We start from the raw sequence: 12,464 nt of genomic DNA on the forward strand, positions 1-12,464 counted from the left end.
ATCAATGGATAAATACAAACAAGGCTTTTACCTCGTACAATTTTGACCTCCCGTAATAGTCAAATCTCCCGAATCTATCTGGGTCTCCACTGTAGTTCATCTTGTTCAAGTCAAAATTACAAGTTCTTTGAGCGTCGCTGGAAACCAGCACGATCCTACAATCTTCTCCAGACTTTCTCATAACCGGCAGCAAGTGTGCAATCACGATGAAGTGACTCAAATAATTCACCTGAAGGGATACGTTTGTAAAATACGTGCATAAATTCTGTCTCTTTCTTTCTGTCTGATTAGGCATCAATAAGAATGCACCTCTAATATGTGAACACTCAAACACATCAAATTATATTTCTTTCCACAACTTAATCTTTCACCAGTTCTTACGAAATTTGAATTAGCTGAAGAATATGGCGTTCTTCGTCTATCGAAGGCATACGTTTAATCCTTTCTCTTGAAGAAAACAAAACGGAGCCAACACGCATACAAGAACTTAATCACAACCACAACCCATCTGTTGACGCCACCTCTGCCACCACAAACGTGGCGGCTATGTAACGCGTTCTGCCGACGAGGAATCGACAGTAATATGGAATGGCTTTCTGGGTACTCAGATGTCTCCTTTTTATGTTTCTTCCCCACATTTCTTACCTATCAAAATATAAAACTAAAAGAGCTAAATTTTCCTCTCCAAAGTGAAACCTCCCTTTAGATACTTCACAGAAAGTGAACCAGTTTTTAATGTATCATGGAAATTACAACTGTATCAGTCAAAAGGAAGACAAAACCCAACTTTTTAAACTTTTATTGAATGTATATTATTTTTCACTAAAATGACTACACATGTACGTACCTGTAACATAACTTCGAAGCCGTCTTCTGTTTTCGCTGCAAAGTATTGATATATTCGTTGAGTTTTTATAACAGTTGGTGCAAATCATGTGGCCAACAAGGTGTGTTTTTGAAACGCGTAATGTTTCAATTTTAAAACAAATCAGTTTTTTTAAAAATATATTCATGCCATTTAAATAAAAAATAACTAATTTAATTTGTCTACCTCAATGTATTTGTGCCTAATGGTGCTAACAATCTTATTTTATGATCAAAAGCGTCTAAGTGAAAAAATTAACAGAAGTGTGCAAATTTGAAGATTTGCTGTTCGGCTTGAAAGTGCGATAAGATCATCTATGTATTTATACCAATCGCTAAAACTTTTCACTTATGTACCACAAGTGGGTTTTACTTACTCGTGTAAAAATACTTTTGTCTAATATTTCTAAGTCGAACAATTAAAAATTGTGAGAAAATGAGTGAAGAAAAAGATGATGCAATGGCCTGAAAATCTAATATGTCCTATGCATATATGAGTTACCAAAATATGATTAACTACAATTGGTCACTCTTCTAGTCATATAAAAACATTGTGACTTAGACCTTTTTGACAAAAACATTGTGACTTAGACCTTGTTGACGAAAACATTGCTAGCAAGAATAATCACAAAGAACTGGATAAACATTTTGAATTAGGACAGACAAGTTTGCATGCGAATGTAGATGACGTCAATCTAATTCGATTTTAAAGCCATTAATGCAATATAAGTATACTGCTAATAAATCCATGCCATATATCAAATTCAAACAAAGATTGACAGCTGGAAAGAAAAAGCTTCATTCTCTTGGGAAAAAGTGATTTGAAAACACAGTAATGTGACGATCTTTTTCTTTGGATCTGGCAACCATTTACAACGAAATGCTGGTGTTGTGGATTACAGATGCTATTGATTACACGCAGTGACGTTACCAAGTTTGGAACAAAACACATTTATCATGAATTTAAACCTTTTCTCTGCAAGATATAATTTACTCGTTGTTTCAAATTTTGATTGGGGACTACTGAAGGTTTAATGGACAGCGGGATTTAGGTCCGACACCTGCCGTCCTATTGGGACATAGTATGCAGTGTTCTACACTGTTCGTTTACAACCATCAATATAACATTCGTGGGTTGTGTCTAGATGTATATACCATAATGACTTGTCGCCGGTTTATTATGTCTTAGCATGAATAACGTACCGGATATAATCATGACCTATTTACATGTTACCTGTCCCCTGCCGCCCATTATACTCTGACAAAGGTTTTTGTAAAATATATTTATTATTCTTTAAATGAAGAGCCATAAAAAATGGTATAATATGCTATTATTTATGTTTTTGAATTTTTATTTCAGAGGAATGCATGCAATTTACTGAATGGCACGAACGCCACGCCAGCATTACAGACCAGCACGTTCAATGATTTTCCAGATGACTTGTATGCTTCTATAAAGCTCCTGACAGACATAAAGAAGCCAAGATCCAATTACATGAATTCTATGGATAAGCTTTCCGTCTCACAAATGACAGGTGTTCTTTTTTCTTTTTCCACCTGGAATTCTTCTTCTATCTTTTGCATAGCCTGAAATTATTTTAAGACACTGGAACAATTTAACTATAGACAAAAAAAATAATTAAAATCGTTGCTTTTCCTAAATAGCAGAGCTATTAAATTCTCCATTTCAAAAGAGGAATCGAATAGAGAAGATGACAAAAATTTCCACACAATAATATAACACATAAGATTAGACATAGAGAGTCAAATTAGATTTGTTATGAAGAAAGAAAAAAAAAAACTAGTGGACAATTCTTGACCTCCAGTTATTTTTGAGTGCAAGCCAAACTGTTCCATCGCATATAGATATTACCATATATAATATATATGCGAGCAAATATATCGAAGAAAAATTCATTGAATAGTGATATTTTAATACTTTAAATTGCGCTATATATAAGATATTTTTAAAGCACATTAAGTGTTACTACTTTTTATTTCCCCTCATCGAATACCATCATGCCAACTATTAGACACTCCCCAAGAGACTGAGGGACAGAAAAATGATTTTCACCTCCAAAACGTTCGGGTTCGTGACTAGTTGAAAGTTGTGTTTATAGCATAAGACACTTACGTACCTTTTCAGCCCTTTCTTGTAATCTGCATGCCATTATCACCGTAGCTCCCATCATAGCAACCCATTTTGCAGCCTCGTATCCTATACCTGTCATTGGTAAACGTTCATAAAATGTATGGGATTGATATTGCCCGCTTAAATGCTGTAATTATACATCAGACATATTTTATTTTCCTTTTCAGCCCACAGTATATCGACAAAAAGACTGGTACTATTAACGACAGTCAGTCACAATTTAAATATATATCAAACAGTTGTTATAAGTTTAATTTGAATAGGGAAATTCTGCATTTTATTAATTAGAAGATTGAGGAGCGTGTTTCTTATTATCCTTTTTCTTAATCGACACCAGACTGGGACCTAACATTTCTACAGTATAAACCACTCAAGATTACACGAATTCTAGCATAATAATGTATGCCATATGTTTGTATCATTTAATCAGTAGTCGACTTAGCTTTGACGAATGTAGTAAAATGACATCGGTAGTATTGAAATATTCAATCGGTTTCGACGTAGCTCCGACAGACGTAGAATGACATCTGGAGTATTGGAATATTCTGTGAGTTTTGACATAAATCCAACAGACGTAGTAGAATGACATCTGGATTATTGGAATATTCTATGAGTTTTGACGTCGCTCCGACAGACGTAGTATAATGACGTCTGGATTATTGGAATATTCAATCGGTTTCGACGTAGCTCCGACAGACGTAGTAGAATGACATCTTGATTATTGTAAATCGGACAGACGTAGTAGAATGACGTCTGGATTATTGGAATATTCTGTGAGTTTTGACGTAAATCCGACAGACGTAGTAGAATGACATCTGGATTATTGGAATAGTCAATCGTTTTTGACGTAGCTCCGACAGACGAAGTAGAATGACATCTTGGTTATTGTAAATCCGACAGACGTAGTAGAATGACGTCTGGAGTATTGGAAGATTCTGTGAGTTTTGACGTAAATCCGACAGACGTAGTAGAATGACATCTTGATTATTGTAAATCGGACAGACGTAGTAGAATGACGTCTGGATTATTGGAATATTCTGTGAGTTTTGACGTAAATCCGACAGACGTAGCAGAATGACATCTGGATTATTGGAATAGTCAATCGTTTTCGACGTAGCTCCGACAGACGAAGTAGAATGACATCTTGGTTATTGTAAATCCGACAGACGTAGTAGAATGACGTCTGGAGTATTGGAAGATTCTGTGAGTTTTGACGTAAATCCGACAGACGTAGTAGAATGACATCTTGGTTATTGTAAATCCGACAGATGTAGTAGAGTGACATCTTGAGTATTGGAAGATTCTGTGAGTTTTGACGTAAATCCGACAGACGCAGTAGAATGACATCTGGATCATTGGAATATTCAATCGTTTTCGACGTAGCTCCGACAGACGTAGTAGAATGACATCTGGATTATTGGAATATTCTGTGAGTTTTGACGTAAATCCGACAGACGTAGTAGAATGACATCTGGATTACTGAAATATTCTGTGATTTTCAACGTCGCTCCGACAAACGTAGTATAATGACGTCTAAATTATTGGAGTATTCATTCGACGTAGCTCCGACAGACGTAGTAGAATGACATCTTTATTATTGTAAATCCAACAGACGTAGTAGAGTGACATCTTGAGTATTGGAAGATTCTGTGAGTTTTGACGTAAATCCGACAGACGCAGTAGAATGACATCTGGATCATTGGAATATTCAATCGTTTTCGACGTAGCTCCGAAAGACGTAGTTGAATGACATCTTGGTTATTGTAAATCCGACAGACGTAGTAGAATGACATCTGGATTATTGGAATATTCTGTGAGTTTTGACGTAAGTCAGACAGACATAGCGGAATGACATCCGAATTAAGGGAATATTCTGTGAGTTTTTACGTCGCTCCGACAGTCGTAGTAGAATGACATCTGGAGTATTGGAATATTTTGTGACTTTTGACGTAAATCCGACAGATGTAGTAGAATGACATCTGGATTATGGGAATATTCTGTGAGTTTTGACGTAGTATAATGACGTCTGGATGTTTGAAAATATTCAATCGGTTTCGACGTAGCTCCGACGTAGTAGAATGATATATTGATTATTGTAAATCCGACAGACCTAGCAGAATGCCATCTGGATTATTGGAATATTTTGTGAGTTTTGAATTAAATCTGACAGACGTAGTAGAATGACATCTGGATCATTGGAATATTCAATCGTTTTCGACATAACTCCGAGAGACGTAGTAGGATGATATCTTGGTTTTTGTAAATCCGACAGACGTAGTAGAACGACATCTGGAGTATTGGAATATTCTGTGAGTTTTAACGTAAATCGGACAGACATAGTGGAATGACATCTGAATTAAGGGAATATCCTGTGAGGTTTGGCGTCGCTCCGACAAACGTAGTGGAATGACATCTGGATTAATGGAATATTCTGTGAGTTTTTGACGTAAATCCGACAGACGTAGCAGAATGACATTTGAATTAATGGATTATTCTGTGAGTTTTGACGTCGCTGCTACAGACGTAGTAGAATGACATCTGGAGGATTGGAATATTCAATGGGTTTCGAGGTAGATTCCAAAGACGCAGTAGAATGACATTTGGAGTACTGCAATGTGTTTCTACTAAGCTCTGTCAGACGTAGTAGAATTATATCTGGAGTTTTGGAATATTCAATGGGTTTCGACGTAGTTTCAACGTACGTAATAGAACTACATATGGTGTATTGGAATATTCAATGGGTGTCGACGTAGTTTCAAAAGACGTAATAAAACTACATCTGGAGTATTGCAATTATTCCTATTTAAGGGTTCACATCATATTGTATGCTAAGTATGTCGCATTCGTTATTTTGTACATCAATCACTTGATGACAAGGCATTATATATGGAAGTACAGATCGTTAACTTCATGCGACAGACATTTAAAGAAAAGCAGGATTCAACATTGTAGATCAATGTTTCAATGAGTGGGTATTATTCATCGATAATTTAACTAAATACTCATGGTTTTGTCTTTTTTCAATATTGATGTAAATACATCCGAACCCTCGAGGTATTCTGGAATAAAGTTTACCAATCGATTCAGTTGATGATTTTGAAAATAAATTGTTTTATCTCATTAAACGGTTGCCTTGTATCCTACTAAAATGTTTGAGAGGAAACACAGACTGTTTTATTTTAATTACAATAATACCATTTTTTTTTCTTACATTTTACTACGCCAGATATTGTATCGTAGAAAAAGGGACAATGAAGATTAAATGTTTTTGTTTTCTCTATCTTGCTAAATCAGTTAGATAACTTAGATGAAAATTTTCTCTCGCTTTTTGTGAGATAGCACCCATTGCACATGTTCAGTCGTGATGCCTCAAGAGTCTGGTAATTTTTCCTTGCAGAAGGAATGCCCGCCTTTTCTAGCTAGGTCACTGAAAGTAGTACAATCATACCCTTGAAACTATTGCATACGCGTTTCTCTATGATGGGGCAGATCAGTGACAGTTTTAATCACAGAAATCATGGTAAATCACTGCAGGCATATAAGAAAATAGACTTTCCATCAAGTCGTTTATATCGTCTAAAGTTAAGGGACAATTCATCGAACTGTGCAAAATACGGTAATGACTTATTTTGCCACAAGTCCAGATCTTGCTATCAATCCTCCAATACGAATTAATGACCCATATTCCATATTTCTGCTATCCATAGATGGTGCATTTTTAGTTCTGGTTTAATTTTAAAAAATCTACAGAATCTCTCTGATGGATTTATGATACTCATTTCAAGTTTTCTTTCCTCAAATACCCGTATTCTTGTCCCAATTAAGTTTTTCCATGTTGTTTTGTCTACAAATTTTCCACTGAAAATAAAGTCTTGAGATAGTCTTCTAAATCATACGTTTTGACTACAGTAATTTTATCACATGTAAAAGAATTGTCGCTATATTGGGGGTCAAAAATCAAATTTCCAACAGCCCAGAGGAAAAACGTTTTATCAGTTAAAGTGCCATACCAGTGTAGATAAAGTAAATACAATTCAATATTATTTGAATAAAAAATCAAGTCTGGAAGCGGTATGAAAAAAAAAAACGATGAAAAAATTCGCCATAATAACTGAGAAATACGTTCAGGTGTGTTTTCGAAAATAATACAGATCGGACCAATTTTATCGCTCGGTAATTTCCGGAGTGTGTAGATCGCCTGACGTCATATTTTGAACACACACATTACTTCCGTTTCTATCGAAACATAAACAAAGCACTTGTTCCGTTCCATATTAGCTAGTTTGAAAAGTTTTATCATCACAGTCATGCCAAGAGGAGATCGTGGAGGTACAAGCAAGGGCAGCGGGGTCAGGTGTGTTACAGCAAATTGTTGGAATTCAAATGCTGTTGGGTTTCCATGCATTCCATTCCGAAAGACTAAGCACTTCGTCGCAGGTGGACAGATTTTGTAACAATCAAAAGAGCAAACTGTGTGGTCCGACTGAGTTTTCTGCCCTCTACTCCTTTCATTTCACACCAGAATGCTTCCCATTTACTAGATTTAGGTATAGATTTGATGTTGAGCATATGGGTAGGGCACCAAAGAAAGTCAAACTCAATGATGCTGCTGCTCCGTCATTCCACTGAGTGAAGGAAAATGACAACCAAGCCAAGGTAACTGCAAATGTATCAGAAACTTCAACACCAACGTATCAACTGTGTAGGCTTGAAATGTTGTCACCATCAGAGGAAGTAACCTGTTAAGTGTCACCACCAAAGAATGTAAGAAGGGGTTATTCAAAGAGAGAAGTTGCAAGGGTGAGTTTTTAATGACATGTACCATATTATATATATGATATTCAACAGATTAGTCACTGCAATATTCTTTCATAGTTTTCAAAACAAATGCATTAAATATCTAATCAATCAAGAACTGATATCACTGGACAACAAATTTTTACAAAAGTCATGTTACTGAAATAAAATTAGTCAATTCTTATCAATTTTTATGTGCTGAACACGAATATGACAGTCAAATTGCAAAATTGGCTCTAGTTTTTTTGTAATCTGCAAGAAATTAATGTTTACATAACGAAATGCATTCCAATAGTAAAAGGTCAACTGTAATAACCTACCTATAAAAAATCAAGTCATTGACTACATCTTAGATTTCTTCGCCTGTCTCTTGTACAGCTGTTCGGGAGCATCTCTGAGGAGTGTCCAGCAGTAGTCAGCCAGCATTGTAGTGGACCATTTTCCCTGGTATCTTTGTTCCATTGTTGCGATATCTTGATGAAAACGTTCGCCGTGTTCATCACTAACAATACCACAGTTGCTAGGAAAGAAATCCAAATGGGAATGAAGGAAGTGAATCTTTAGAGACATATTGCAGCCAAGTTTCTTATACTTCATCAACATGTCTTCTACTAGTTCCTTATAGTTTTCTGCCCTAACATTTCCGAGGAAGTTTGTAGAAACTAGGCGAAAAGCATTCCATGCTTGTTTCGCGTCACCTTCCAGCAAGTTGTTGAACCGGTCATCTTTGAAAAGCTCTCGAATCTGAGGACCCACAAAAACTCCCTCTTTAATCTTTGCTTCGCTGAGTCGAGGGAATTTTTCATGCAGGTATCGGAATGCTGGCAAAGTCCGGTCAATGGCTTTCACGAAGTTCTTCATCAAACCTAGTTTGATGTGAAGGGGTGGTAGCAAGATTTTCTGAGCCTCAACCAGAGCTGGGTGTTGGATATTCTTCTCTCCAATGGCTACATTCTGCCTGTGAGTCCATTCCTTCCTCATGTAGTGCATTTCCCTTGCTCGGCTATCCCACTCGCATAAGAAACACATGTATTTTGTATATCCTTGCTGCAGTCCCATTAAAAGGGCAACTACCTTCAAATCACCACAGAGGTGCCAGCTGTACTTGTTATACTCAATGGAATTCAGTAGCTGCCTTAAGTTATCGTATGTCTCTTTCATGTGGACAGCATACGCTACTGGAATAGATGGAAGAATGTTTCCATTGTGCAAAAGCACAGCCTTGAGACTCAGTTTCGAAGAGTCCACAAATAGTCTCCATTCTTGTGGGTCATGAGTGATTTTTAAAGCATTCATGAGGCCCTCAATATCGGAACAGAATATCAGATTACTTTCCTTTCTGAAGAAAGGCTCCAATTGCTGGTGGCGCTTTCGATATGCAGTAATTGTGACATCTTCTTCTAGAAGATTCCATTGTTGGAGTCTTGATCCTAGCAATTCTGCCTTGTTCTTTGATAAGTCCAAATCACGAATCAGGTCATTTAGTTCTTCCTGTGTTATTCTGTGTGGGGTTGATGATGCACCACAGTGAAAATCTGGATCACTGCATGCTGATGGACCAGGAGAAGAACAGGTCGACTCACCTTTATCTTCGTCAGATGAATCAAGAGAATATTCTGCTGGAGGTTCTGGAATAGGAAGTCCCTCACCATGTGGAACTGGTCTCAATGCAGACGGAATGTTTGGGTAGACTATTCTCGACTTCTTTCGCTTCGTTATTCCGCCGGAAAGAGGAGGAACCAAGCAGAAGTAACAGTCATTTAGGTGGTTGCTTGGCTCTCTCCACACCATTGGGACTGCAAACGGCATTGATGACCTTTTGCAATTCAACCACTGTGAAAGCTGTGTTGTACATGTAGCACAGCATATATGCGGAGCCCAAGGCTTGTCTTGGTCACCAACGTTGCATCCGAAGTAAAGATGATATGCCTTCTTCACTTGAGAATTGATACTTTTCTTCTGGTTGGCAAATGTCACTTCCCCACAAATATAGCAAAAATTGTCCGCGGTATTAACACACTTTCGAGGCATTACTGTTCTTTATTGTACGTAAATGGATAAAATAATAAGTTTTATGTAACAGTAGCTTGAACTGTCTCGCACAACGTCTAAAATATTTTAAATGCTGAACCTATCTGATTGGGCTTTATATAGTACACTGCTTACGTCAGCTTCAGCAGCCGCCTGGCATTAGTATAATAGGCCTACACATGTATAGTACACTGCTGACGTCAACTTACTTCAGCAGCCGCATGGCATTAGTATTGCATTGCATCAGAAAATGATGCAATCAACTGTGGATGATGTGAGCATGATGGTATTATGCAATGTTACATCATTATTCCGGATGTTGCTGCAGTCCTACTGGAGAAATTTACACAGTGAAACATAGAAAATGAGGTATATGAATATCTTCAAAACGAGAGCCAATACAAATTTTTCACGGTTATATTCGTGTTCGGCACACCAAAATACTACAGATTAGGGCCTTTTCAAGTCAGTAATGATTTCACTGTTGACCAGTGTATATAAACAGTGGATAAATAGTCACAATTTTCATGTTGCCTTCAACTTTGTTTGACCATGTGAATAGAAAAATCATTCTGCTGGTAGATTTAGAAGGCCTACATATATTTTTCATTGTCGGACAACTGTGTGAATCAGATTACATATAGATATTTACAAACATGATGAGGTTTATTCCCATCTGCAATGAATAAAAATCTGAATAACAGAAAATGTAGTAGAAATTTTACAATATTGTGTTATGATTTTTTCAGTGGTGGTGGTGTTGTCATGTTCAACAATTTTTCAGTCGTATCTTGGCAACAATCATTTAAGTCCGTCAAGTTTTTCAATTAGTAGATCTATTATTGATCAATGATATTTGGTATGCAAAAGCATCTTATGGAGTACATGTCATATAGGCATGCAACTTTGCCTAACTGTATTGGTCTATTAATTTATTGAATTTAGATACATTTGTGTTAGTGCACACTTTAATTTTCATGCAAGATAGCATAAAACCAAGCTTTGATAAATATATTTTATAACTTATAGGATCTAAATTATTTGAAAAGCTTGATGAGACTGTGACAGCAGACAAATGAGTAAATATGTACCAATGCTGTCATCTGGACAACAAGCTTCAGCATTGGAGGGATACAACTCTGAGCAGCAGGGAAGTTTAACAGACCTTTGCGGTTCGCCAAAATAAAGCTTCCTACGAGAACATTCTCCGTAGAAGCCTCAGAAAGCAGAAATAACGCCTTCTACGGAAGCTAATTTTCATGCATTTCAGACCGGATGCATCGGTTGGTCGCGCCGGTGTGTTAGTAAATATAGCATCCGAGACAGGAAAAATAAATGAGGGGAATATTTTTTGTTTTTTGTTGCAACGCGGGGCTGCTTTTTCATGAATAAATTTGATCAAGACCAATTCGATACCGACTGCGTGGATCATGAAGATTTATCGTGATGAAACCATGCGGCGTTGCCTGAGCGCGACTGAAGAAATTTTTAAATTTATTTATGTCCATGTCGCCGTTGCACCAGGTCTGATGAATATTTCTCATCGTGTGCGTGTCTACGCCGTTGAACACCGACAAATATTGCAATTGTCCCTAATCACCTTGGGAATCTGCGTATATCTCTGCGTCACGTAAATAACATCGGTATTCTTGTGTCTGCCACGCGAGAATATCCTAGCCGGGTTAGTTTGTTTATCTAGCATAACATCATCGAAAACAACAAGATTATTAACATCACCGTCTAAATTTTCCACGGATGGAGCTTCATTGATGTCTGTGATGAATTCGATTGTGCCTTCGTCGGTATTGTCGCTAAATTCTTTTAGCACCTGATAACAGCGTTGATCGTCCACGGATGGTGCAACCAAATACAACTTGTCCCATTTTAGCCATCGCATGATCAAATTTAATAACAATTGCGTCTTACCAGATCCTGACGGGCCGATGATTATCATTCTGATCGAATTCGGTAATGCCGAATGATGTTTCACCTGCTCGCGTCGTTTCGTGGCTGAAAAATCAATTACATTCATGTTACTAGAATACATGGATCTATATTGTGTTAAGTGCCGCACGCACACAGCTACGATAAATCCGACTGAAATCGTTACACGCAATAACAGAAACGCAATTGCAGGAGAATGCGAAGTTTGCAAGACACGCAAGTTCAGATTTGTAAAAAAAAACTAGAACCGGAGGAGATATTGCCGCCTCCTTGTCAAATCTACCCGGAACTCCCTGGGCAAAATATCCCGGAGAAAAGCATCTGCCAGGATACAATTATTGTGGACCCGGAACGAGGCTCGATATCAGACTCGACGATAATAACCAACCAAAGCAAGGTGAAGATCCGGTAAACGCTATCGATAAAGCTTGCTATGATCACGATCTCGCATATCGCAGCGGGGATTTACAACAAAGGCATCTCGCTGATATCAAGCTAATTCACGCATTAGACGCGATTCCTAATAAAAGTTTCAAAGAGAAATTAGCAACTTGGCTGGTAAAAGGCGCGATGAAAGGTAAATTAGTACTCGGCGCTGGTAAATAATAATGGAGCAGATATATTATTCTCCGCGTGGATTCTGGCGAGGAAAATCAGCAATTGCCAAACTCGCCAA

At 37.4% G+C, this 12,464-nt stretch overlaps 1 pseudogene across 1 annotated transcript in view; it reads right to left on the reverse strand.

Annotated features, from left to right (window-relative positions):
- The window catches only part of LOC149772650 (WW domain-containing oxidoreductase-like), a 40,515-nt pseudogene that overhangs the window by 9,442 nt on the left and 18,609 nt on the right, over positions 1–12,464 (reverse strand). The window contains exons 2-5 of the transcript XR_016417634.1: positions 3,003–3,088; positions 2,244–2,451; positions 848–882; positions 32–229 (exon numbers count right to left, since the gene is read on the reverse strand). The product of XR_016417634.1 is annotated as a WW domain-containing oxidoreductase-like (transcript). The remainder of the gene's footprint in view (positions 1–31; positions 230–847; positions 883–2,243; positions 2,452–3,002; positions 3,089–12,464) is intronic.

The sequence above is a fragment of the Sinohyriopsis cumingii genome, unplaced genomic scaffold (genome assembly GCF_028554795.1).
Source record: "Sinohyriopsis cumingii isolate HCF-2022 unplaced genomic scaffold, ASM2855479v2 utg001311l, whole genome shotgun sequence".
Classification (NCBI taxonomy): domain Eukaryota; kingdom Metazoa; phylum Mollusca; class Bivalvia; order Unionida; family Unionidae; genus Sinohyriopsis; species Sinohyriopsis cumingii.